Genomic DNA, 26,085 nt, shown 5'->3' with positions numbered 1-26,085 from the left:
TCAATGAACATATATCACAATTTTATTATTTAAATATAACAAAAATTAAAACGTAACAAAGGCATCACATACACTGTTATATTAACATTTAAATATAACATAGAAAAATACTACAAAATAAAAAATACAAAAACGAAAACTAGGTAAAATTTTATTTAATATGATGGGTGTGCTTGCCTGTTTATAAGTTCATTCCAGTCGGGAACACAGGAGGATAATGCTACCCGCATATCTGCTGCACCATTCAGCTCATTTCTTTCCTTTGTGTTTAACTGGGTTAAGATAGAAAATCCTAGTTCGCACAAACTAGTTGTTGTGAAGGGTAGCAAGAGCAGGACACTCTTTCTACTTAGCAAAGGAAATTCTTCCTTTAACTTAATCCAAAATGCTGATAAACTTAAGGTCTCATAATCATTCTTCAATGTGTATGAAGAACTGAGCTGCAATAATTCATTCTCTTCTTCAGGCACCAAGTTTAGCTCAATTATTGACTCAGGGTTTCGAAAAGCAAATGGATCTTTTACCCAACTGTTTTCCCTTAATGTTTCAAATTTCTCTTCTGGAAAGAAATGGTTAAAAGTTTGAGATAGAGAAGTGAGATGCAACAATATCTCTAATTTTATTTCTTTCAAAATATTTTCATTAATAATATTCTCTTCAATATGTTGCAAAAATTTTGGAAACATATAGTAGCTAGGACGATTACTTTTAAGCCTTGCTTGCCATAACAATAATGTCTTTCGGAATCCTTGGATACGTTCAATGTGTTGGAATATATCACTGTTTTTCCCCTGTAGTTTTAAACTCAGTTCATTAAGAATGCCAAAAATATCAGTTAAATATGCCAATTTTGTGACCCAAATATCATCTTCAAAAATATTTGCCAAATGAGACTTCTTTTCGATTAGAAAAATGTGAATCTCGTTCCGGAGTTCATAAACTCGGCTTAGTATTTTCCCTTGAGACAACCAACGAACTTTGGTATGATATAGTAAGTGGATATGATTAGTTCCTATCTCTGAACAAAATGTTTCAAGAAGTCGGCTATTCAGTGAGCTTCCTTTAATAAAATTAACAACTTTCACTGCATTTTTTAATACTTCCATGAGATTCTGTGGCATTTCTCTGGATGCTAACCCTTCACGATGTATAAAACAATGATTCCACACAGCACCATTATTAGTAACTTCTAGCAGTTTTTTAATTACTCTGCTATGCTTTCCAGTTATGCTTGCTGTTCCATCACTTGTAATTCCTTTACAGTTTTTCCAGTTTAACTTATATTGGCCAACAATGCACTTTTCTAATTCGGTAAAAATATCTAATCCACTTAGGTGTGAGGTTAAATTTAAAAAACACAAAAAATCCTCCATAAAATCATCTTGCCACACGTATCTGACATAAACTAAAAGTGTTGCACAGCTTCCAGTATCAGTGCTTTCATCAAGCTGGATTGCAAAATCTATACCAGACTGTAACCGAGTAATTAGCATTGTTTCTAAATGTTCGGCAATAGTACAAATTCGAAGAGATATTATGTTATCGCTAGGTATAGTTTTTAATTTATCAGCTGATTTATCATCAAAAATTGTACGCACCATATCCAAACATGCTGGAAGAATAATTTTTTCAGCAGCAGTATGAGCCATTTTCTCTTTTGCCACACGATATGCAACTAAATATGATGATAATAAGGCTTTCTCACTTACAGTTGTAGAACAACTAAGAAATTGTGTTAACTTTATGTCTTTTTTCTTTCTTTGAAAATATTCAAGAGGCTTATCAATAAGTTCAGCATGCTGAGTTTCTAAGTGCCTTTTTAATTTTGAAGGCTTTAAGCTTTCATTTGCAAGAATATTATTACAAATAACACACTGAGGTCTGTCATTTTCAAAGGGTTTTTCACATTTGATAAAACCATATTTTAAGTAGTCTTCATTATAACGTCTTGCACTTGTTTTTTTCTTTTTGAAATGTGGCTCGAATGAAGTAGAAGTTTGCAGATTAAAGTCAATATTTTTCTCAATGTTGTCACTATTCACACTTCCAGATCCCACAGTTGAACTTGAACATCTTTCCGCATATTTCACCTCATTATTCCTCTTTCTTTTAATAAAGAAATGATCCATTTTAAGAGTAATATATTTCAGTTTGATTAAAATGTTATAATTGCCACTAACTCAAAAAATAAAAAAGCTAATATATATAAATATGACCTATATAATATTGTTTCAAAAAATGCAAAGTTTACAACTGAATGTGTATGAAGTTGAGTATCTCAGACTTCACATTTAGCTGTAAGTCATGGTAATATAAAACTAGACTGTAGAATATTAACCTTGCTATTATGAAAACCAAACAAGACACCTATGAGCAAATGATTAAAAACCATTTCTTTGCCAATACACATTCTATTCATAATATTCCCTCCATCAAATGCCTTTCTTACATATTGAAATTGACCTCAGTATTCCTCGCAATGTGCGTAATTCAGGCAAAGAAGTCTGATATTTTATATTTTATTTTGTTGTTTTTTTTAAATGGTCACTGTGACTCACAGAATTTATTTCATGATCCACTAATGGGTCACACACAGAGTGTAAAAAATATTGATACAGAGACATTTTGTGCCCTCTGCTGTGTTCATGACTTGAGTATGTCTGCTTGATGATGAAAGAAACTAGCTGATCCGCTAGACTTATACAGGAACTTCTTGAGGTGATAGGAATATATCTTAGATTTTCATTCCTGATACTTTTTGATGCGAAGAACTTTTAAGAGTGCCAGTTATGGTCTGATCTACTGAGGATCCAATGAGGTTTCCATGGCTAGGTCAACTATCAGGTTGTAGCTGACGTATTTTTATGGAACTTTCTTGGAATGCATCCTTGACCTGGGAAGAAGACCAGAGACATGACATTAAAGGATCACAATACAGAGTAATATTACTGCCAGCTATTGGGACCTGTATGATGTCTATGATCACAGGTGGTGAAGCAAAAAGCCTATATAGCTCTTCTCATCACTGCCTTATATGGGCTTAGGCATATTTCTGCAAGGCAAACCACCTAACTAAAATTGGTAAGTAGAAAAATGTCATTAAAACCTGGAAGTCATTATCAGGAGTTGCAAAATACATTAACTAAGCTGAATACAGCAAACCATGGAGGAGTACAGCCTATTTGCCACAGACACTTCCTTTCAGCTTGGTCATGCCTATCTGGGAAGTACATATTGCATTGCTCTCTTTGATCTTAGCATATGTGAGTCTTATGACCATAACGCAGCACTTTCAAGCCTTCCTTACCCACCTTTCCATCAAGTTATTTCACTTTTTGGGGGGCTGGGGGGACAAAGTCTTATATTTACTATAGTTTTATTTATTAAGAATTCAATATGTCTTAATTGTGGGAATACTATACTTTTATTAAGACTATTAACTATATTTTATTATTTTCTATATTCTTGATGTTCTGGCATCTGAGTGGGGCCCCAATGACTGGGGAGGTACTATTTCTCTAAGAATTAACTAATTCTTATGCAAAATAACCCATCCAGAACCCCCCACCCCCACCCTTTGGGCTTTTACACTCCTGGCCAATATTTCCATGCTCTAATCATCCCAGGGACAGTTATCAGGCTATTAAGGATAGCTCCTATGGCCCAGAGCCACAGAAATTATTTAAACCAGCCAATCTTAAAGCTGTTTAAACCTGGTTACCGTGCTTTGCCCATTCCTTCCCAAGAAAAACAAACAAAGGCTTTCCTGCAAGTCCTGCTGAACTTCCTCTGCCTACTGACCCTGTTGCTTCCTAGTGTGGCACCCCTACATGGTGTAGGGTGCTGTGCCCCCTGTTTCTAGGGATTGTGAGTATAAAAATTTCTTCAAAACATTGTTATTTTATATTATTGCTCTGGTTAAAGTTGTATAATTTGGCCCTAACACTCTTTTCCCCATAAGGTTTATAGTACAAATTTTGCAGACCATAAATTCTTCTAGGAAGTCAAAGTATCAAATGCTTTAACTATGGTTAAATAGCTAGAGATCTACTATAGATGGTACCTGGTTGTACTTTAAAAGATGTGCATCTGGGAGAGAATTCAGGACTGGGTAGATGCCAGTGACTTAATCTTAGTTAGATGTTTCCTTGAACAATGACATATTCCAAATACTTAACCTTGGTCTGAAAGAGGCAAAGCTTTTCTTTGGAAGTTTTATGTCCTCTGTCTGCCAAGGACATTAGCAGGACTAAAGAATTTACAGAAGATGCCTCTTGGATGCCAGAGCGTGGTGTGTATCATTAATATATTAGACCAGAATTATACTGCTGGAGACAACTACATCTAGATCTTTTTTTAAAGAATAGGAAAAGTTGGAGGGCAATTCACAATAGCCTCGAGTCAGTCTGAATCAGATATACAGCCAACCTTAATTGATGAAAGAGAACAATATTGACTCTCTTCCTTCCATAGTTAAAAGTTTGAATGTGGATGCTAACCTGTTTTTAATGCTCCTCCCCAGCCCCTGCCACTATAATTTTGTCCTTCTGCTATGTATCCCCAGATATTTTATAGATATTTATCTTATATAGCTAAAATCAAATGGTGCTAAACAAAACATGTCACAAATTCTTCTGTTGGCCCTTTCCTTTATTTATGTCTTTACTTTATCTTTTTTTTTTTTTTTTTTTTTTGAGACAGAGTCTCGCTTTGTTGCCCAGGCTAGAGTGAGTGCCGTGGCATCAGCCTAGCTCACAGCAACATCAACTCCTTGGCTCAAGCAATGATGCTGCCTCAGCCTCCTGAGTAGCTGGGACTACAGGCATGCGCCACCATGCCTGGCTAAATTTTTCTATATATATTTGTTGGCCAATTAATTTCTTTCTATTTCTAGTAGAGACGGGGTCTCGCTCTTGCTCAGGCTAGTTTTGAACTCCTGGCCTCGAGCAATCCACCCACCTCGGCCTCCCAGAGTGCTAGGATTACAGGAGTGAGCCACCGTGCCCGGCCTCTTTACTTATATTTCTTAAAGAAGACTTAATCAGGAGCCAGGGGAGTTTTGGGGGATAGGTTTTAACCTAAGGTTCTGGCCTAACCATAAGTTCTGGAACTTGAATTTAAAGAGACATGCTCAATTAGGATTCAACGTAAATCAGAACATATACATACCAAAACATGGTCAAGCACACCAGGGTGATTCCATAACCCAGACAGGCCCTTTCTGGCCAAAGCTTCAAAGACCTATACATATGTACACTGATGCTTAAGAAGTGTGTACTGAGATTGGCTGTTGTGGACATATGACCACACTTCAGAGTAATAATGCTCTGTATTCCTTTATTCAGGAGAGAATTCCAATTAAGGTAACCAAATACTTGTAGTTCAAAGTTTCTCATATACCAAGATGCATTAACATGGTCAAGTGATATGGTTTGAGACAGTGATTTTTTTACTAAATGTCTTTTCCTCTACATGTTCCTAGAATAGTGCTTGTTGTATGGTAGGTACTACATGAATTTGAAAGAATGAGAAAATTAATGACACCTGTAGTAAACTGTACAACATATATTCTAGTTTATCATAGTAAATGGAAATAAGTTACCAAAATACATCTGGACAATTTGGTAATATGTGAGATAAAGGCTAATATGACATATTCCTTAAAATAGGATCATCAAAGATTCTATTTCAAAATAAACTGCTTATAATGTTAAGAAATATTAGAAACAATGATCCAATAAAAACATATATGTAAGCTACATTTAGATTTTGCTTATAAAGCTTAACACCTAAGTATACCCCAAAATAAGAAACTTACATAAAAAAACCAATATCTTATTTATATTACAGTATGTATGGATCAATATTCTTTTAGACAGAAGCAATTGTTTTTTAACTATTCTGTTTTTTCATATTTTTCCTCTTGACATGTCAACCCAATCCCCTCTTTGGAGTTTAGTGGTTTATGCTTCAGTTACTTTTTTTTTTGAGACAGACTCTCACTTTGTTGCCCAGGCTAGAGTGAGTGCCATGGCGTACTAGCTCACAGCAACCTCAATTTCCTGGGCTCAAGCAATCCTACTGCCTCAGCCTCCCCAGTAGCTGGGACTACAGGCATGTGCCACCATGCCCGGCTAATTTTTTGTATATATATTTTTAGTTGGTCAATTAATTTCTTTCTATTTTTAGTAGAGACGGGGTCTCGCTCTTGCTCAGGCTGGTTTTGAACTCCTGCCCTGAGGGATCCACCCATCTCGGCCTCCCAGAATGCTAGGATTACATTCAGTTACTGTTGTATTAAAAAAGTATTCTTAATGGGCTTAATCACCCTCTTAAATCAGACAACTCACTTATTATAGTAAGAACAGTGGCAGTGCATTCAGGTACAGACCTGGTAGATGTGCTAATAAAAGGGAAATCCTTTTTTAACTGAAATAGGATGCAAGGTATCAGCTAAGTGTGAGGCAGAAGTAGAAAACGTTGCAAGCTTGACAGGATAAAGTATGAAATAATAGTCTAGGAATGTAGTAATATGAGTGGTAGTAATATGAATATGCAGTAATATGAAAATGTCTTAGGATTTTATATGAGTCTCCATGGTTGTCTTATTTGCCTAATGCAATGATCATTATTTTTATAATGCTTGATAGTCTGTAATTGCCTGTCATTAATATTTTACATCTTAAGATATGTCTCCAGAGTGCTGTGAATATCATCTCCTAAAAACACAGCTCTGACTAGTTTTCTACTAAATGAAAAGCATCTAATGGCTCTGAGCTTGTGTAAACTCATCAGGATAATATCCTTTTAAGTCTAAACCTCATCGTATCTTTCTAGGTTTGCCCTTTATCACATTATCACCATACATATTACATTTTGAGCTCTAAAATTATGGAAGTTCTTAAAATATTTCATGCACTTTCATGTCTCTGTTTTCATTCTAATATTCCCTTTGCCTGGAATATCCTTCTTGCCTTCTTAATCCTTTGAAATCCTATTCATTCTTTATGATTTAGCTCAAATGCTATAACATTCATCCATTCAACTAACATTTAAGTGGCTAAAGTGTGTAAGGCACAGGGAATACAAAACATGAAAATGGATAGTGATATACTAATATGACAGAATACCTGTTCAGCTGCTCCGAGGAATGAACTAGAGTTACATTAACATTCGCAAATCTTAAAAACAACGTTAAGTAAACAAGCTAGGTGCAAAAGGTTACATACATTATTGATTGTTAAAAATTATATAAAATAGCACTGTATATGCAATTAAAATTAAAACATAAAGGTGCTTGAGAGAATGGCTATTTTGGGCAAGACGGAACAAACTGGGATGGGGTATAACTGACAAAGGGCTTCAATTACTTGCTTATAAAACCCTTTATTCCTCCAATTTAGTGGTGAGTACACATGTATTATAATTTTGTTCCTATCTTTTGTCTAAAATAGTCGATTTTTCTTTTTCTTTTTAATTTTTTATTTTTAAAGCCTGTCAAATTTATCAGTGTGGGGGGGGCTGAATACCAACTTTAGTGACATTAATGTTAGTAAGTCCTGATAACCCACTACCATCGGACCAGCTAAAATAGTCGATTTTTAAAAAGGATGTATAAGGTTTGATGCAAATCTGTCATACAACCACTAACTTGAAATTGCCTTGCATCTCTTGCACTTCCCTTTGTTTCCCGGACTGACATTAAGGACAGCAGGCCTTAAGAGTAAGAACTGCCAGGTACTAGGTTTAGATAGATTAGAATGCACCCTCTTCCCTGGAGATTTCTGACTGGTTCTCTCCTATCTTCCAGGGATCCAACTAAGACTGCAAAGAACTCCGGCCTGACCCCCTCAGCCGACCGGAGAACATCTCCCTTTTCAGATCCCGACTGCTGCCCTCATCCACTCTCAATCCATACTCTAAGTAGACTAGAATGTGTCTCCCGGTAACGAACCCTGTAATGTCTCGCTTAGCGTACTCTGGTCCACCCCCCATCACAGGTTTCCTTTCTTTCCCCTCACCTGCAGCCCAGCCTCATACGACCCAGCCAGGACCAGCCACCATAAGCCTCACGTCTCACCGGTGGAAAGACAGCCCAGCTCGTCCCCAGTTCTCTCCACAACACCACTTCCGGCCTAACCTCAGAAACCCGCATCCCAGCCGGAAAAAGGCTGGATCGACCCTCTGCGCATGTGAGAAGCCGGGTTTTGAGGGGGCCGGGGGTGGGGGGTGGGAACCGTGCGGATTCCACGTTTTTCGCCTTCCGACACGCTCGCGACAGTCTCGCGGTAGTTCCTCCTCCCGCGGGAGTTATTTGAAGGCTCCGGCGGCAACTGCGCCCCGGGCGCTCCGAGTCCGTCTCCCGGGAGTCTGAGGTGGCTTGTGTGGTGAGCTCCGCCTCAAGGTCGTGCCAGCTGCAGCGGAGCGCGGGCAGGGCTTGTCCCAGCGGAGTCTCGGCGCCATGGGAGCGGAAAAGAGGCTACTGTCGATTAAGGAGGCCTTTCGGCTGGCGCAGCAGCCGCACCAGAACCAGGCGAAGCTGGTGGTGGCGCTGAGCCGCACCTACGGCACGGTAAGCGCGGCCGGCCCCGCCGCCGCCGCCGCCCCTCGCCCTCCCCGGCCCGTCTAGGACACCAGCTAGGACACTCTAAAGTAATTTTGACAGTTTTTGTACAAGAATTATAGAGAATTTTGAACTTTGGTGTCATTTTATCTGTTTACCTATTTAGAGAACCGTATTATATTTAATAATCATAGTAGTACTGTGTGTCTCTTTGGGTTAGCAGTTCATTGATTTTCAACATAGGTCTGCATTTCATTAGACTTATAAAACATGTATATTAAATGTTTATGTTTCTGCCACTTTAATGGTTGTAACAAAACACATTTCTTGACCATTAACAAAATAAGTCAGTGCGAATAGGTGGATCTTTGTTACAAACCAAATACTTTTCTAGTGAAATATATTGTCTTTTATTATAACTTAATTAAAGAAATAGAAAAAAATGTTAGGTACAGAAGCTTGAATTTCAACTCTGAAACTTCATGCGACTTTGAGAGCAGTTCTTTTCTTCAGATTACTAATTTCTTTACTTGTAGAAATACACAGATTTTTAAAAAAATTTTACCTCTCCCACTGGATTTTTAAAGCCATTTTTCAGTTAGCAAATATTTATTTTACGTGGTTCACACTAGGTAAAAAGAAATGCACTGAGAAAGTTCACCTCCTCCCTAGTTAGTCCCCATCCATTAATGCTGTTTCTGCTGGTCTTCTGTGGGTAACCATTTCTAATAGTTTCTTGTTCATCTTTCCAGTCTTCATGTGTAGAGGCATAAAGGCTTGGGTAAAGGGACGGTGAGAAAGGTGGAAATCTGGCAGTCCTGTAAACAGGACTTGGGATATGAATGTTTATCAGCCAGCTGCAAACAGAAGGCTTTGGAATGCATGGGAGTGTGACTATTGTTGGGTCCCTGCCATTTTCTTTATAGCCTTAAAGAGTCACAAGGAAATACCAAAATAAATAATGGATATATTAAATATCACTAACTAGATTTCTTTAGAATAATGTGTTTACTGGCAACAGAGATTTAATCATATGTTCTTTCCAAACATTCTATCTGTATGTTCTTTGCTTTGACCTTGCATGCCTCTCTCTGCAATAAATACAGAGGTTTGGAGAGTACAGAAGGTCTTTGAAACGAAGAGTCTGTCCTCCTTCAGCCTGAGATTGTGATCTGGAGCATTCTTCCTTGCACCATAACCCCGGTAGTGAGGCTGGTTGCTCTCTACATCATGGAGATACAAACAAATGAGAATACACGTTCTTATTCGACTCCATCCTTCAATATTTTCTGCGTTGTTCAGCACATTTTTTTTCACTTAACAGTATATTTGAGATATTCCTGCTTATCAGTATTGAATAAAACTTACTCATTTTTTCCTGTCACACATCGTAGATATACTCTAGTTTATACAGTCTCTTATAGGTGGACACTTGCATTGTTTCTGATCTTTGGATATTAAAACAATTCTTCAGTGAATACATGACATTTCCTACATTTGCAGGAGCAACTGTCAGATTCTCAAAAGAGAATTACTGGGTCAAAGAGGAAGTGTATTTGTAAATGTGATAAATATCGACAATCACTCTTCGTAGAGTGGTCCATTCTATACTCCCATCAGCAGAAAATGAAAGGAATTGCTTTTTTATTTTGAGGGGGATTGGAAAGAACAGGAATATAATTCGGATGTTTTTAATAGATTAGAAAATTCAGGCCATGTGCAGTGGCTCACGTATGTAATCCTAGCACTCTGGAAGGCCAAGGTGGGAGGATCGCTTGAGGTCAGGAGTTTAAGACCAGCCTGAGCAAGAGCAAGACCCTGTCTACTAAAAACAGAAAAAAAAAAAAAAATTAGCCAGTCAACTAAAAATAAAAACAAAAAATTAGCTGGGTGTGGTGGCACATGCCTATATTTCTGGCTGCTTGGGAGGCTAAGGCAAGAGGATCGCTTGAGCCCAGGAGTTTGAGGTTGCTGTGAAGCCAGGGCACTGACCCTAATCTGGGTAACAAAGCGAGACTCTGTCTCAAAGAGAAAGAAAATTCATAAATAAAATCCTGAAAAGTTTGGGAATATGGGTTAAAATGATAAAGTGTATATCAAAAAGAAATTGCTGTGTGCTAGGAAGGCTTAATTTTAAAAGGCAGTGTTGAATTGGGGCCAATGGTTTTTTTTGTTTTGTTTTAATTGTACCTTTGGTATATTTCTGCAAGTAGATTCAAGGATATTTAGAAAAGTCAGAAGAATTTTTTGTAATCAAAATCTATGCTGTTTTACTCCAATGACAGAAGTAATTCAAAAACAGGAGAGACCTAGATAAATATTACTCAGGTTTATTTTCCTCAGTTTTTTCTACTGGATGAGTAATAAAGAATTATTAAAGACGAGACTCTGACTCAAAAAAAGTAAAACAGTTTTTCAAGAGGCATTTATTTGTTCAGTATCTCAAATAAGCTATGATGGTTTGTAAATATGAACCAGCAGTAGAGTGATGAACAGAATTTGCAGTTATATTACTTCCTTTCACCAAACAAAAGGAAGATAGTGAGAAAGGTGAAGGCAGTGGCATTTCAAGTAATTCTAATTATTTTTCTTCTTGTAGATATTCTGGAAATTTTGTCAATTTTTATTAGCATTTACAGTGGATGTGTATATCATTCAAAAATTTTCTGGATTGAAAACCTTAAGAGCATGTATAACTTAGAGAAAAACTGCTAGGGTTTTAAAATATATATTAAATATTTATGTCAGCTGGGCACAGTGGCTCACACCTGTAATCCTAGCACTCTGGGAGGCCAAGGTGGGAGGATCGTTTGAGCTCAGGAGTTCAAGACCAGCCTGAGCAAGAGTGAGACCCCATCTCTACTAAAAATAGAAAGAAATTAGCCAAACAACTAAAACTATATAGAAAAAATTAGCCGGGCATGGTGGTGCATGCCTGTGGTCCCAGGTACTTGGGAGACTGAGGCAGAAGGATGGCTGGGGGCAGGAGTTTGAGGTTGCTGTGAGCTAGGTTGACTCCACAGCACTGTAGCCTGGACAACAGAGTGAGACTCTGTCTCAAAAAAAAAAATTATGTCATATTAAAATGACCTTATAATTATTTTTCTGTGGGCTAAAATAATAAGGTTATAATTAGAAGTTGACTTATTAGGTAATGCTAGCTTAAACTTAAAATTATAAGAAACCAGTTTTAGGTAAATATATTTAAATGAGTGTTCTACTTAGGAAAGGAGGCCGAAAGCCATTTTTTGGGTCCAAATATTGCATTCTTATTTGGCAAATATTTTAGACAGGGATTATTTTGAGACTTTATATAAAATGTATATTTAATATACCTATGTGTGAAACTAGCATTATAGTTTTTCTTTTTTTTTTGCATGAATTGTAGCCTCCTCATGAGTTATTAAAGTCTTGAATTCTGAAGTTAGGAAAAATCAAATGGTTGTTATTATAATGCCACCTGGGAATAAGTTTTGATTTGTGTTTGTTTTAGAACTGAGGTAAATGGCAATGAAGTTCAATTTTTGGTATGCTAGATTTTAAATAAGTTCTTGGAAATATGTCAGAAAATGTCCAGATTGATGATGTTTTCTGTATAGAAGTAATGAAGCCATTTTTATTAGATTGAAAGATAAAATTGCAAATGTGAGAATCCATGCAGTCTTGGCTCTTTAGAGACTTGGACTTAACCTTTTGCACTCCGATGTCAAGTGTGGATAATGTCGAGTGGATAATGAGAAAAAAGCAAGCAAGTGCAAAGGGTAAAAACTTCTGGAAAATGATTTGCTGCATAGTTAAAGGTATGTGCAACGTCATAATTTTTATTTGACTTTAAATTCTCAGTAGTTGAATTTGTTAAATATATAATGAGAGAAGAGATCATATATAAAACACATACACACACACCATTTAAAGGTACGTTAGTTCCAACAGCAATTCTCAGACACCAGCTGGATGTCCTACAATTCAGTTTTGGCACTAACTACCTGAAGTTAGCATAGGCCCCACAGGTTAAAGGCCCAGTCCCAGTAGAGTGCCCCCATTTCAGATGCCAGCTGTAAATCTCTGGTACTCCAAGATACTTGTGCTTCTACCTGGCTGTCTCCACGTTGGGGGTTCCCACAACCCCTACCCCTCACTTTTGATATTAATAATTTGCTAGAATGACTCACAGAACTCAGGAAAGTGCTACACTTACTGTTACAGTTTTAGGGTAAAGGATACAACTTGGGAACAGCCAAATGGAAAAGATACATAGGTCAAAGTATCCAGACGGCATATAAGCGTTCATGCCCTCTCTGTGTGTGCCGCCCTCCCAACACATTGATGTATTCACCAACCTTGAAGTTCCTTGAGCCTGTTTCAACATTTTCATATGGAGTTTCACTGAGTAGATATGATTGATTAATCATTGACCACTTGTTTGAGTTCAGTCCCTTTGTCCTTCTCAGAGATGGTGGGATGGGCTAAAAGTTCCAACCCTAGTTTTTCTGGTGACCAGCTTCTATTCTGAAGCTACCTAGAGCCCTTCTCCATCCACAACCTCTATGAGCCACTTCATTAGCATAGACTCTGGTATAATTGAAAGGGATACATTATGAATTACAAAAGACACTCCTGTAACTCTGTAAATTCTAAGGGTTTTAGGAGCTGTATTCCAGGAACCAAAGAACAAATATATTTTTTATTATACCATAAAGGAGTAATAATTTGAACACATATACCCAACATCTAAATGTTAAGGTACGTTTTTAGGCCACCTGCATTACTTGCTGAATATATTGCCCCTCCTTTCTAAAGGAAACCACTATCCTGAATTTTGTGTTATCCATTATCTTGCTTTTCTTTAGAGTTTACTTTATTACAGTTTTAAGACTATCTACATGTATCCCCCAATTAAGCCTTTTAAAACATTTCCTAAAAATTTATTTTAGAGACAGGATCTCGCTATATTGCCCAGGCTGGTCTGCAACTCCTGGGCTTAACCACTTCAGTAAGAGCGTTGACTATAGTCGATAGCCACAGATGAACACGTACAGCAACTTTAGCCGACAGCTGTGATATGACTTTTCTGATTTTTCATTTATCAAAATAAAATTGTGAACATTTAAAAATAATGTAATAAAAATATTTATGTATATGTTACCTATTGTGATTTACATTACAAGTAAAGCTGCTTGTAAACTAAAACAAGCTTTCAGTGCTTTAAAGCTTTCCTCATCACACAAGAGCAAAACAGATTCATCATCAATGCACAGCACAAACTATCTTGTGGACTATGAGTGCCGGCTGTGGGCAAGGTTTCGTGGAGGTGAGCACCTTACTGAAGTGGTTAAGCAGTCCTTTCGCCTCAGTCTCCTGAGTAGCTGGGATTTCAGGTGTGCACCACTGCACCCTGCCTAAAATAAGCCTCTTTTTGACCTTAATGTAAGTGGAGTTATATTATTGCTGTTTGCTTTTGTAACTAGTTTCCCATTTAACACTGTTTCTAAGAATCACATTTATGTATGTAGCTATAGTTTTTTGTCACTGCTGTATAGTATTTTGTTTTAGAAATAACAGCACACTTGAATTATCCATTATATTATGTATCATTATGAACTAAACTGCTATCAGCATTCTAAAACATGTGCAAACGTTTTTCTAGCTAATATGCCTGCAGGTAGTGTAATGGCTTGAATTATGTTCTCCTCAAATTTGTATATTGAAGCCTTAACCTCCAGTACCTGAGAATATGATTGTATTTGGAGATAAGGCCTTTAAGAAATGATCAATTAAAATGAGTTTTGGGGGTAGAAGGATGCTAATTGATTTAAAAAAAATTTTTTTTGAGACCAAGTTTCGCTCTGTTGCCCAGGTTAGAGTGCTGTGGTGTCAGCCTAGCTCACAGCAACCTCAAACTCTGGGCTCAAGCAATCCTTTTGCCTCAGTGTCCTGAGTAACTGGGACTACAGGCATGTGCTACCATGTCCAGGTAATTTTTTTCTATATATTTTTAGTTGTCTAGCTAATTTCTTTCTATTTTAGTAGAGACAGGGTCTCCCTCTTGCTCAGGCTGGTCTTGAACTCTTGACCTCAAGCGATCCTCCCTCCTCAGCCTCCCAGAGTGCTAGGATTACAGGCCTGAGCCACCACTCCCGCCAAGGGATGCTAATTCAATGTGACTGGTGTTATAAGAAGAGATTAGGACATATCAGACATTACAAATGCACAGAGGAAAGGCCTTGTGAGAACAATGCAAGTAGGCAGCCATCTGCAAGCACAGGAAAGAGGACTCAGAAGAAACCAAAACTGCTGTCACCTTAATCTTAGACTTCTAACCTCTAAAATTATGAGAAAATAAATTTCTGTTGTTTAAGCCATGCAGTCTATGGTACAGGCAAGCTGTTCCTGGGTTACTGATGAGATGCATTTCTGAGAACATCTTTAGGTCGGATTTGTATGTAACTCAAATCCCTGGTGAACAGTGCACATATGGTAATAATAATAATATATTGGCTCATATGTGATAATAATGTAGTGTAATACTGTAATAGTAATAATACCCTTGTACTATAATAATAAGTTACAAAAACTATCGTGCTTTCTTTTAATTCCTACACTAATAGCAATATTACACTTATTTTGGTCTTTTAACCAAATCGAAAATAGCCTTTCCATTTTAATAATTAATCCACTACACTTCTTCATAGTAATTGATTGATGCTTTCATTGGAGCACTGTCTTTCACATATTCCATTATTCTCACTTTATCCTTTAAGATTATTCCTATATTTGAGCAACTGAAGCTTAATGCTTTCCCAATGAATGATGGTGTCTGGCCTTTCTCTGAATGCATAAGTATTTGTATTTTAGTTTCCATTGTAATCACTTGTCTCTTTACTATAGGCTCACCTGGACTTGCTGTGGACTTTCACTTTGGAGGCATGGTCATAAAACACAGACTCACAAAATCAAAAAAGTTAAGACAAAAGTGATGCTGGTTGTAAGTAACTGTATAAACAATGAGACTAGCTGCTAGCTTAAAGATGCTGTGCCAACAAAACACTTATGCCATGTGGGTTTGTTTACATGTGCAAAAGAAATAGTTCCAGAATTATTCATTTTTTAGTTATAAATTATCCTTATGGGGAGCCTTGGGAGCCTGTTTATAAGTATAGAACACCATTAAGTTTGGTCGTCTGTAACCCAGAGACTGCCTGTATTTTGTCAGGGCAACCCTAGCAAATTAATACAATTGGAATTGCTAGATGGAAGGATTATGTACATGTTCAGCTTCTTTAAGTAATGCTGGTATTTTTCTAAAGCAGTTGGACCATTGTACAGTCTTACTAACAGTACACGAGAATTCTTGTTCTGCATCCTTGCCAAAACTTGGTATTACCAGCCAGTCTGGTGGGAAACAAGTAGAATCTTATTGTCATTTTAATTGAATTTTTCCAGTAACTAAGATTTGAATATCTTTATATGTTTCTTGTTTCTATATCAATAAAATACTTCATATCTTTTAACTATTTCTCTGTTGTACTTTTTTTTTTAACTGATGAAGTTAATTTTAGTGAAAGTAAGATTTATTTGTCCTTTCCTTTAATGATCTGTCATCCTTTTTGTCATAAGAAATTATTTCAAACCTCCAGAGTGGAAAACTATTCTCTTATATTTCTTTCTGAATGTTTTACTTTTTACACTTAAATCCTTAATCTACCTGGAATTGATATTTTTAAATATTTTGTTTGAGATAGGTATATAGTTTCATTTTTTCCCATATTAATAACCAGGTGTCCCAGCACTCTTAATTGAATACTCTTTTTTTTCCCTCAGCCAATGTGCAGTTCCTGCTCTATTATACCTCAAGTCTGCATACAATGTGATTTGCTTTCTGGTCTCTATTATTTTGTTTACTTCTATTGTCTTAATTTCTATGGTTTATAATAAATCTTGATATCTTATAGTAATTGAAAAGTTTTTGTTTTAAATGATACATGGTGTATAATTACCTAACAATCAATATATAATTCATCATAAACCTATTACATGAGGAATAGAACTAAGTGTATTTAAGGAAATGTTTTTTCCTCAAGACTAAAACAAAAGTCTTTTCAAGGTGACACATTAAAAATCAAACCAGTGGACCTTTTATTATAAAAAGCCATTTTTGTCTAATATGGAACTAGCTCTCTGGGTTTCCTTGGTGGAGGTTGTAGGTGGAAAAGGTTGGGCTGTGAGTTGATAATTGTTGAAGCTGGCTGAGTATTAATTTTATTGGTTCCATTGGTAAAAAATATTTTCTTAACAGATATAACACTTGTTAGGTAAAATTATATGGGGCCCTTAGTGACTACTTTTTTTGTGCTTTTTTTCTTTTTTTTTTTTTTTTTTTTGAGACAGAGTCTCACTCTCTTACCTGGTCTAGAGTGCCATGGCATCAGCCTAGCCCACAACAACCTCAAACTCCTGGGCTCAAGTGATCCTTCTGCCTCAGCCTCCCGAGTAGCTGGGGCTATAGCATGCGACACTGCGCCCAGCTAATTTTTTCGATTGTTAGTTGTTTGGCTAATTTCTTTCTATTTATAGTAGAGACAGGGTCTCGTTTTTGCTTAGGCTGGTCCCTCTGTAGTCTTATCTCCTCTAACCTCCCTGTTTTTACAGATAGGAACTATTTGCCAAAGGTCAAACAGCTAATTTAATAGTAGAAGTAGGGTCTTTTTCACCTCTTACCCCTTTTAAAATTTTGTCTCAGATGTATATACCTAAGATATCTTTGCATTTATTTGAGGTGGTCAGATTGGCATTTCTGCTTATTCAACTAGAACAGGAATTTTGTGACTGAGAAGTTAAGACAGTAAAGGTTCAACTTTAGGTTTGAAAGCAATAGTTAGAGAGGGGGCTTAGATCGGTCCTAAGCCTGAAGCCTGGTAAATTAGGATAGGAAGAATGCAAAAAAATATTTGTAGGCTACAATAGTAATTGGTCATTTTAGTCCTAAATAAGTTTTATTTGTGGTACTTAATCCCCTCATTTCTTTTTAGACTACTGTGTTTTTCTTTCTATTTTAGTTTCTATTTATAAATATTAACTGTAAGTTAATTTGAAGAAAGTGAATTATGGAACAAAATATAGGAAGTGAAAACTAGAAGGAGGTTGAGTTCTACAGCTTATGTGACTGAACAGATGAAATCAGTCATGTGGAAAACGTGCAAGCATGGTTACACTTTACTGAAATATCTTATAGTTGCTTCATCTGTTTGTGTAAAGTCTGTAGTGGTAGGCTCACTGCTTTCTTTTTTAGTGACTCCTACTAAACTGATAGGAATTTGCAAAAACAACGATTATAGGTATGTGACAAATTAATCTATCATTAAAAGCCATTACCTTGGTCATTTTCTAATATGACAGAAATGAGTTGGTTGAGAAGAAAGGGAGCATTATGACTGAAATAAAAGTTTCATGAACAATACCTTTATTTTGTAGGAAAAAAAGTTATGATCACATATAATTTCACTAATATTTAAATGTTACATAGAGCAATAATCACAAACAATACAAATAAAAATTGGGGAACATTTTATTTAATGTGATGAGTATGCTGTCTGTTCATAAGTTCATTCCAGTCTGGGATCACAAGTGTAATTCTCACATGTCTGGTACACTGTTAACCTTTTGCATTTGGATGTCGAGTGTGGATAATGTTGAGTGGATAATGAGAAAAAAACAAGCGAGTGCAAAGGGCTAACCCAGTTTCTTTGTTTTTAATTGGGTTAAATATTAAAAGTACTAATAGGCCAGATGCGGTGGCTCACACCTGTAATCCTAGCACTCTGGGAGGTTGAGGCGGCAGGACTGCTCAAGGTCAGGAGTTTGAAACCAGCCTGAGGGAGACCCTGTCTCTACTAAAAATAGAAACAAATTAATTAGCCAACTAAAAACATTAGCTGGGCATGGTGGCGCATGCCTGTAGTCCCAGCTATTCCGGAGGCTGAGGCAGGAGTATCACTTGAGCCTAGGAGTTTGAGGTAGCTGTGAGCTAGGCTGATGCCACGGCACTCTAGCCCAGGCAACTCTGTCTCAAAATAAATAAATAAATAAATGAAAGTACTAATAACAGTAAGACAGTCATTCTGTTTAGCAATGGATAGTCTTATGTCATCCAAAAGAAGGGTACATTTAATGTTTCATAATCCATTAATGTTTATGAGGAAGTAAGCTGTAACATTTCATATTCTTCAGGCACCAAGTGTAACTTAGGATTTTTCGTTGTGTGGTTTTTTTTTTTTTGAGCAACCTGAAATGCTCCAAAAATAATAACTCAGCTTTTGATTCAGAATTTTGAAAAGCAATTTAATTTATCCAGATTTTTTCTTTAATGCATCATTTTTTTTTTCTGAGATGTAATGGTTAAAAGTTTGAGACCTGCCAGAAACAAGAATGGACAAAATATATGAAGCAATGTGTTTCAAGATAATGGACATTACGCAGTGAAGGACAGTGAACTCTGATCAACAGGAAATAAGATGAGTTCTGTAATTGCCCAGTTTATTGCCCTAAGAGAATTTCTAGGCCATAGTGCAGGGGGTGGGGAACATATACAACCTGGTGGAATCCCTGAGTTGATAGAGCTGAGATCATGGTGAAATCAAGGCAGGCAGAGTTTGCAGTACAGAGTACTGGACAAGAGAGAGCTGCTCAGAATGAGAATTTTAGAGATCTGGAACAAATCTCCCCTTAGTTTTCAGGTACATGATCATTACATGCATGGGAGGAAATGACCTGAGGCCAAGGAAAGGAAGCATCCAAAAATTATAGGTATAGTCATGGGTTGCCTAACAACTTTTCAGTCAATGATGGACTGCGTATATGACAATGATACCCTAAGATTATAATGGAGCTGAAAAATTCCAAATTCCTCTCACCTAGTGACGTCATGGTTATCATAACTTAATATTGCAACACATTACTCACATGTTTGTGGTGATGCTGATGTAAACAAACCTATGCTGTCAGCACTATACTACTTATTTTAATGTATACATTTTCTACTTATATAGTTTATATAGTTTAAAACAACCTCAGGGGCTGGGCGAGGTGGCTCATACCTGTAATCCTATTGCTCTTGGAAGCCAAGGCAGGCAGATCCTTTGAGCTCAGGAGTTCAAGACCAGCCTGAGTAAGAGTGAGACCCTGTGTCTACTAAAAAAATAAACAGAAATTAGCTGGACAACTAAAAAAAAAATAACTATATATATATATCAATCACATTGATTGGGCCTGTAGTCCTAGCCTGTAGTCCTAGCTACTCGGGAGGCTGAGGCAGTAGGATTGCTTGAGCCCAGGAGTTTGAGGTTGCTGAGAGCTAGGCTGACACCATGGCACTCTAGCCTGGGCAACAGAGTGAGACTCTGTCTAAATGGAAGGAAGGAAGGGAGGGATGGAGGAGGGGTCCAAATAGTTTAAAAGGATGGAAAAGATATGATGTTAACATCAATCAAAAGTAAGCTAGAGTGTCTATATTATTAGATAAAGAATATTGCCAGGGGTAGAGAATGTAAAGTAGAGCAACCACTTTGGAAAATGTTTTGGCAATTTCTTATAAAGTTAAACATGCATCTGCCATATATATGATCTAGTCATTCTAGGTATTTACTGAAGAGAAAAATATTTGTCCATGTAAAGACTTGTATACTAATGTTCACAATAGCTCTATTTGTAATATCCTACAATTAGAAGCAACCAAAGTCTATCAAGTGAATAAAGTGGAATACAGTGGAACACATGCAGGAATACTAAGCAAAAAGAAGGAAGAAACTATTAATACATATGTGCAATTCATTGTAAGTTACATCTCCATAAAGCTTTTTATAAGCTTGAGTCAGAAAAGCGAGATGTTAATAATATAGTATCTCTAATTTTACTTCTTTCAAAATTTCTGTAATATTGTTCTCTTCTATATATTGCAAAAAATGTGAGGAGCATATAGTAGCTAGGGTGATTACTGCTATAACAATAATGTCTTTTGGAATCCTTGGATAAGTTTGTTGAAATCCTTGTAATTATAAATGCTGAAGATAATCAGTTAAATATGTGATGTTTTTACCTCCATAGTGTCTTTGGAAATGTTTGCCAAATAGTAATTGCTTTTCAACTAGGAAAAAATAGTTGACCAGGTAGTATTGAATATTTAATAAAAATAACTTTTCAGAGAATAAAATCAGCATAATGTCTTTGGATGCCAGAGTCTTCTTATATTCTGTGTTAGTTGATACTTGTTGAAGCCAAGTATTTGTACAAGAGGGACATTCATTATCATTCTGTCTACCTTTCTATTTGGAATTAGAATTTTTTATCATAAAATATATTTTTAAAAATTTTTTGTAGAGACAGGGTCTCACTGAGTTGCTCAGGCTTATCTAAAACTCCTGGCCTCAGGCGATCCTCCTGTCTCAGCCTCTCAAAGTCCTAGGATTACAGACCTGAACCACCCCATCTGTCCTTTTTTTTTTTTTTTTTTTTTAAAGAATTAGTAAATCTTTATTTTTTTATTTTAATTTTTTTAAGAGTCTCACTCTGTTACCCAGAGTGGAATGTAGTAGCATGATCATAGCTCAGGGCAGCCTTGAACTTCTGGGCTCAAGCTATCCTCCCACCTCAGCCTTCTAAGAAGCTGGGACTATAGGCACAAACTACTGTGCTCAGCCAGTAATTTTTAAAAAAAATTTATATTACGTACCAATATATTTTCTACTGTAAATGCAGGCAGGCCCACATAAGCAGTCAGTGATGGACCACATACACAGTGGTGGTCCTATGAGGTTATAATACTGTATTTTTTTTCTTTCTTTTTCTTTTTTTGAGATAAGTCTTTTTAAAATCTCCATTTTACATATGGGAAAATTGAGACACTACTTGATCTGTCCAGTGGCACACAACTGTTCCACTGGGATTCATACAGACACAACTTTCTGCAGAGCTCTTAATACATACAGCATAAAGATTAATAGTCCTCTTAGCTCTATCCATGAGAAACATCCATTGATAACAGTTTATGTTTTAATTTTACATCTAGGTATGGAGTACAAATACACAGATAATGACATTCTTGGGGAAGGCATAGCCATAACTAAAAGCAAACATTAACCCATTATCTGGTTGGCAGGAAAGCTCTAAGCAATCTCAGTGTGACCCAGCTTACTCTCTGGAATTGGACAGGGACAGGGTAGGGATGGCTCACTTAGTTGTGGGCAGATGACAGTTGAGCTCCATAGCAGGGGCCACCTGAACAGGAGGGGAACCAAGAGTAGGAATAGGAGGACCAAGTGGGTCAGACTGTTACCCAAAGCTGAGTGCTTGTCCCCAAGGCCACATTAGAAGAATGACAACAAGAGGTTTGAGAAGGAAAGAGAAGTAGTTTGAGGAGAAGGAAAGAGAAGTTTACTGTAATACTTTGCTGGCAAAGGGGGAGGATGGAGACTCATGTCTAAAAAATGCCATTGTCCTCCTAATACTGTATTTTTTACTGTACCTTTTGTATGTTTACATTATGTTTAGATACACAAACACTTACCATTGTGTTACAGTAGCCTACAGTACAGTAACATGCTGTACAGTATTATAGCCTAGAAGCTATAGGCTAGGCTATATCATATAGTCTAGGAGAATAGTAAGCTATATCTAGGTTTGTGTAAGTATACTCTGTGATGTTTGCACAATGACAAGATTGCATAATGACACATTTCTCAGAATGTATCCCTGTCCTTAAGTAACACAGGACTGTATATCTTTTGTTTCAGGTTATATTTAAACAACATGGCATCCTGTACTAACTGATCTTGCTACATATATCTAACAAACCAAAAGTGTTATGCAGCATGTTCTCAACAAGTTAGATTATAAAATCTGTACAAACTTGTAAAAGTATTGCTTCTAAATGTTCTGCATTGGTAAAAAGGAAATGAACTACTGTGTTATCACTCTGTACAGTTTTTAATTAATTACCTGAGATGTAGAGTTGTACATACCATATCAAAACATGTTAGAAGAATATATGTGAGTTGTTTTCTGTCTCACAATATGCTTTAATAATGAGAAAAAGGCTTTACCACTAACTACAGGGGAATAGCTAAGAAGTTAGGCTGTGAATGTATTTTGAAAGTATTTGAATGTATTTTTTGTCCATTTTTATCAGTAAGTTCAGCAGGTTGCTTCCAAATAGCTTTTTAATTTTGAAGATTTTAAGCTTTTATTTTAAGAATATATTATTGATATATTTGACAAACCCACCTATTAAATTATCTTCATTATAATCTTTTGTACTTTCTTTTTTTCTATTTAGAATGTGGTTTGAATGAAGTCAAAATTTGCTGTGTAGGGATGGGTGAAATCATACCTAAACAGGTACAGTGTACACTATCTGGATGATGGACACACTTATAACTTTGTCTCAAGCAGTATAAAAGCCATCCATGTAACAAAAACCTTTGTACCCCTGTAATGTACTGAAATAATAAAAAAAAAATTGCTATTTGAACTCAACAGTTTTGTCTGTATTGTCATTTGTTTTACATTCCAGATCCAGTAGTTGAACTTGAGCACTATTTTCACTTCATCATTATCATTTTTATTTTTTTAAATATGATTTAAGTATAATGTGTATTAGTTTGATTACAAGGCTACAAGTTATAAATTCAAACATAACATTAGATAATATGTTTTGACAAATGAACTGTACATATTTAATTGATACCTTTTTATCTTGATAATTCTGTCAGTAGCAGATGAAATTCCTTCAGACATTAAAGCATAACTAACTAATTGAATTATATTAACGAAAAATGTAATTGTACAATCATTGGCTTTTCTACTAAGGTGATAGTTAAATTGACCATCTTATATCAGGAAATCAACTGAAAAGACAGCAAGCAAAATATCTTAGCCAGTTCAAGTTTTGTGTCTCACATCCTCTCCATTAATTGTTTCTTATCAATGGCCACAGTTGGTCATGGTATTTGTGGCAGCAGGCACAGCCTTTGCTCAGACTTTGATTAAATTACTCTGGCATTTTTTTTTTTTTTTCTATTAAAAAGATTTCCTGGTTCCAATCCACAATTAGTTTGTGACCTGCGGTTTTAAAAAAAGCATTATACTATGCTATTTGATTCAGTGTTAATAGGCAATATGGGTCTTTGCTTAGTCTCATTTGGATAAAATGAATCTTTCCAGATCTACAGGTCAAATAGGAGGGTACTGCAACTTAGTATGTAACTCATAAAGTATATGAGTTGTTTAATGTGAGTTAAAACTTCCATTCTAACAAATATTGAATGCCTATATCATGTGCCAAGCATTGCACCAGACACTTTTACATGTTTTCTTGTGGATTGCCATAAAGGTTAAAGAGCTTGCTCATGATCATGTGGTTGTTTAGTGAAAGAGCAAAGAATGGAACTGAAGTACTTTGACATGTATTCAAGTGCCCTTTGCACTATCACATGATTCAAATCATTAACAGTGAGATCAGCTGGACATGGTGGTATGCACCTGTAGTTCTAGCTACTTGGGGGGCTGAGATTGGAGGATCACTTCAGCCCAGGAGTTCAAGACCAGCCTGGCAACATACAGTGAGACGCCGTCTCTAAAAAAAACAAAGAAGGATGAGATTTTCATTATTTAATAGTTGCAACTTGTAATAGTACTAATATGGCTTATACTATTCACATTAAAGTAGAAAGTATTTGACAATTTAGTAATTTATTAATAATTTTGACAGTTCATAATTGCATACGTTTATGAGGTCTAATATGTTTTGTTATGTATCTACAATATGGGATGAATAAATCAAACTAATTAACATATCCATCACCTGGCTATCATGTTTTATGGTGAGACATTTTAAATTTAGTTATTTTGAAATACACATTTTTGTTAATTATAGTCACCCTGTTGTACAACAGATTTCAAAACCTACTCTTTTCTATCTGAAACCTTGTACCTTTTGATCAACAACTTTCATTCCCTTCCCCCCCACCTTGAGAGCCTCTGGTAATCATTCTACTCTACTTCTATGAGTTCAATCTTTTTGGATTCCACATATAAGTAAGATCATGCAGTGTTTGTCTTTAAGTGCCTGGCTTATTAGTGATTTCTATTTATTTATTTAGAGACAGAGTCTCACTCTGTTGCCCTGGCTAGAGTGCCATGGTGTCAGCCTAGCTCACAGCAACCTCAAACTCCTGGGCTCAAGCAATCCTTCTGCCTCAGCCTCCCAAGTAGCTGGGACTACAGGCATGTACCACTATGCCTGGCTAATTTTTTCTATATATTTTTAGTTGGCCAATTAGTTTATTTCTATTTTTAGTAGAGACGGGATCTTGCTCTTGCTCAGGCTGGTTTCAAACTCCTGGTTTCAAACTCCACCTCGGCCTCCCAGAGTGCTAGGATTACAGGCGTGAGCCACCGTGCCCAGCCGTGGTTTCTTTTTAAATGAAACATTTAATACCAGTGAATGAAAACACTACCAATGTTTTTAAAACCCTAATCTAGTAAGCAATTGTATGAATTTTATCCATTCCCTAACAGGCTACAGTTTCATAAAAAAACAGCAAAAAACAACAACAAAAACACACACTTTTAAACTCTGAAAAGTCAAATCAACCTAAAAGATTTGCATTACATGGATCAGATGAGGAAATGGTTTGGTTTTGTTTCTTAAAGTATCAATAGGAAATTGAGGCAATTCTGTATGCATTTGGCCACAAGAAAAGTGAGTCAATTTCCTCTTGCTTCAGCCCAAGAGTGTGTGGCATCTGGTCTTGGACAGTTCACTTAATGGTGACCCAGATTCCTTTGGAGGGTGCCAGAACACAGGTGCAGGTAGCAACAGCCAAATCCATGTCAGTTGAGAGCCATGTACTTTGTTGGTTTTTTTCCTCCTTAAATTTTCCTTAAATTTCAGAATTTTTATGTAGTTTTAGACTGGAGGCCAGGTAGCCTCATCCTAAGTTTGGGTTCCTTTTCTCACATAAACTTGAGCTCTGTCAAGTGGCATAGAATTTTATTTTTTATTACATTTTTAAAACATTTATTTAGGCTTTAGTATTCATTAAGTTCTAGAGTAGACAGCGGAGTTAGGGGAGAAGTAAGACAAAACTTGGAGTATATATTTTGAACATTAGCTGTGATTCAAATAATTTTAGATATATCTGGAAAACATGGAAGGTGGCTCCATAAAAAATTCTACCAGAGTGTCTGAGGTAATTCCTGTAAGGTAGATCATCCTAAGGGAAGAAGAAATGTGCTGGTAGCAGGGCATGGTGTGCACACCTGTAGTCCCAGTTACTTGGGAGACTGAGGCAGGAGGATCCCTTGAGCACAGGAGTTTGAGGCTGCAGTAGCTGATTGTGCCACTGCACTGCAACCTGGGTGACAGAGCAAGACTCTGTCTCTAAAAAATTAATGAGCTGGACCAGTAATGAAGCCATTGTTGAAGTAAGGGAAGGATTCTGATTATGGTGGTATGGGTGTACCTCAAA

The 26,085-nt window shown here is 36.5% G+C and overlaps 1 long non-coding RNA gene and 1 other non-coding gene across 2 annotated transcripts; one reads left to right on the top strand and one right to left on the bottom strand.

Moving 5' to 3' along the window:
• Window positions 1-6: 6 nt before the first annotated feature.
• LOC105856081 (uncharacterized) lies at window positions 7-8,276 on the bottom strand. Its single transcript, XR_012918636.1, has 2 exons — window positions 8,022-8,276; window positions 7-2,893 (listed from the first exon to the last, which is right to left on the bottom strand). It is a non-coding gene; the product is annotated as an uncharacterized LOC105856081 (transcript).
• A 32-nt stretch (window positions 8,277-8,308) lies between these two features.
• LOC142870080 (uncharacterized) lies at window positions 8,309-24,482 on the top strand. Its single transcript, XR_012918637.1, has 3 exons — window positions 8,309-8,572; window positions 15,452-15,548; window positions 22,890-24,482. It is a non-coding gene; the product is annotated as an uncharacterized LOC142870080 (long non-coding RNA).
• The last annotated feature ends 1,603 nt before the right edge of the window (window positions 24,483-26,085 follow it).

This window comes from Microcebus murinus, chromosome 3 (assembly GCF_040939455.1).
Source record: "Microcebus murinus isolate Inina chromosome 3, M.murinus_Inina_mat1.0, whole genome shotgun sequence".
Taxonomy (NCBI): domain Eukaryota; kingdom Metazoa; phylum Chordata; class Mammalia; order Primates; family Cheirogaleidae; genus Microcebus; species Microcebus murinus.
Note: the sequence above shows the minus strand (reverse complement) of the source record. Positions and strands in the feature narration are given on the sequence as shown.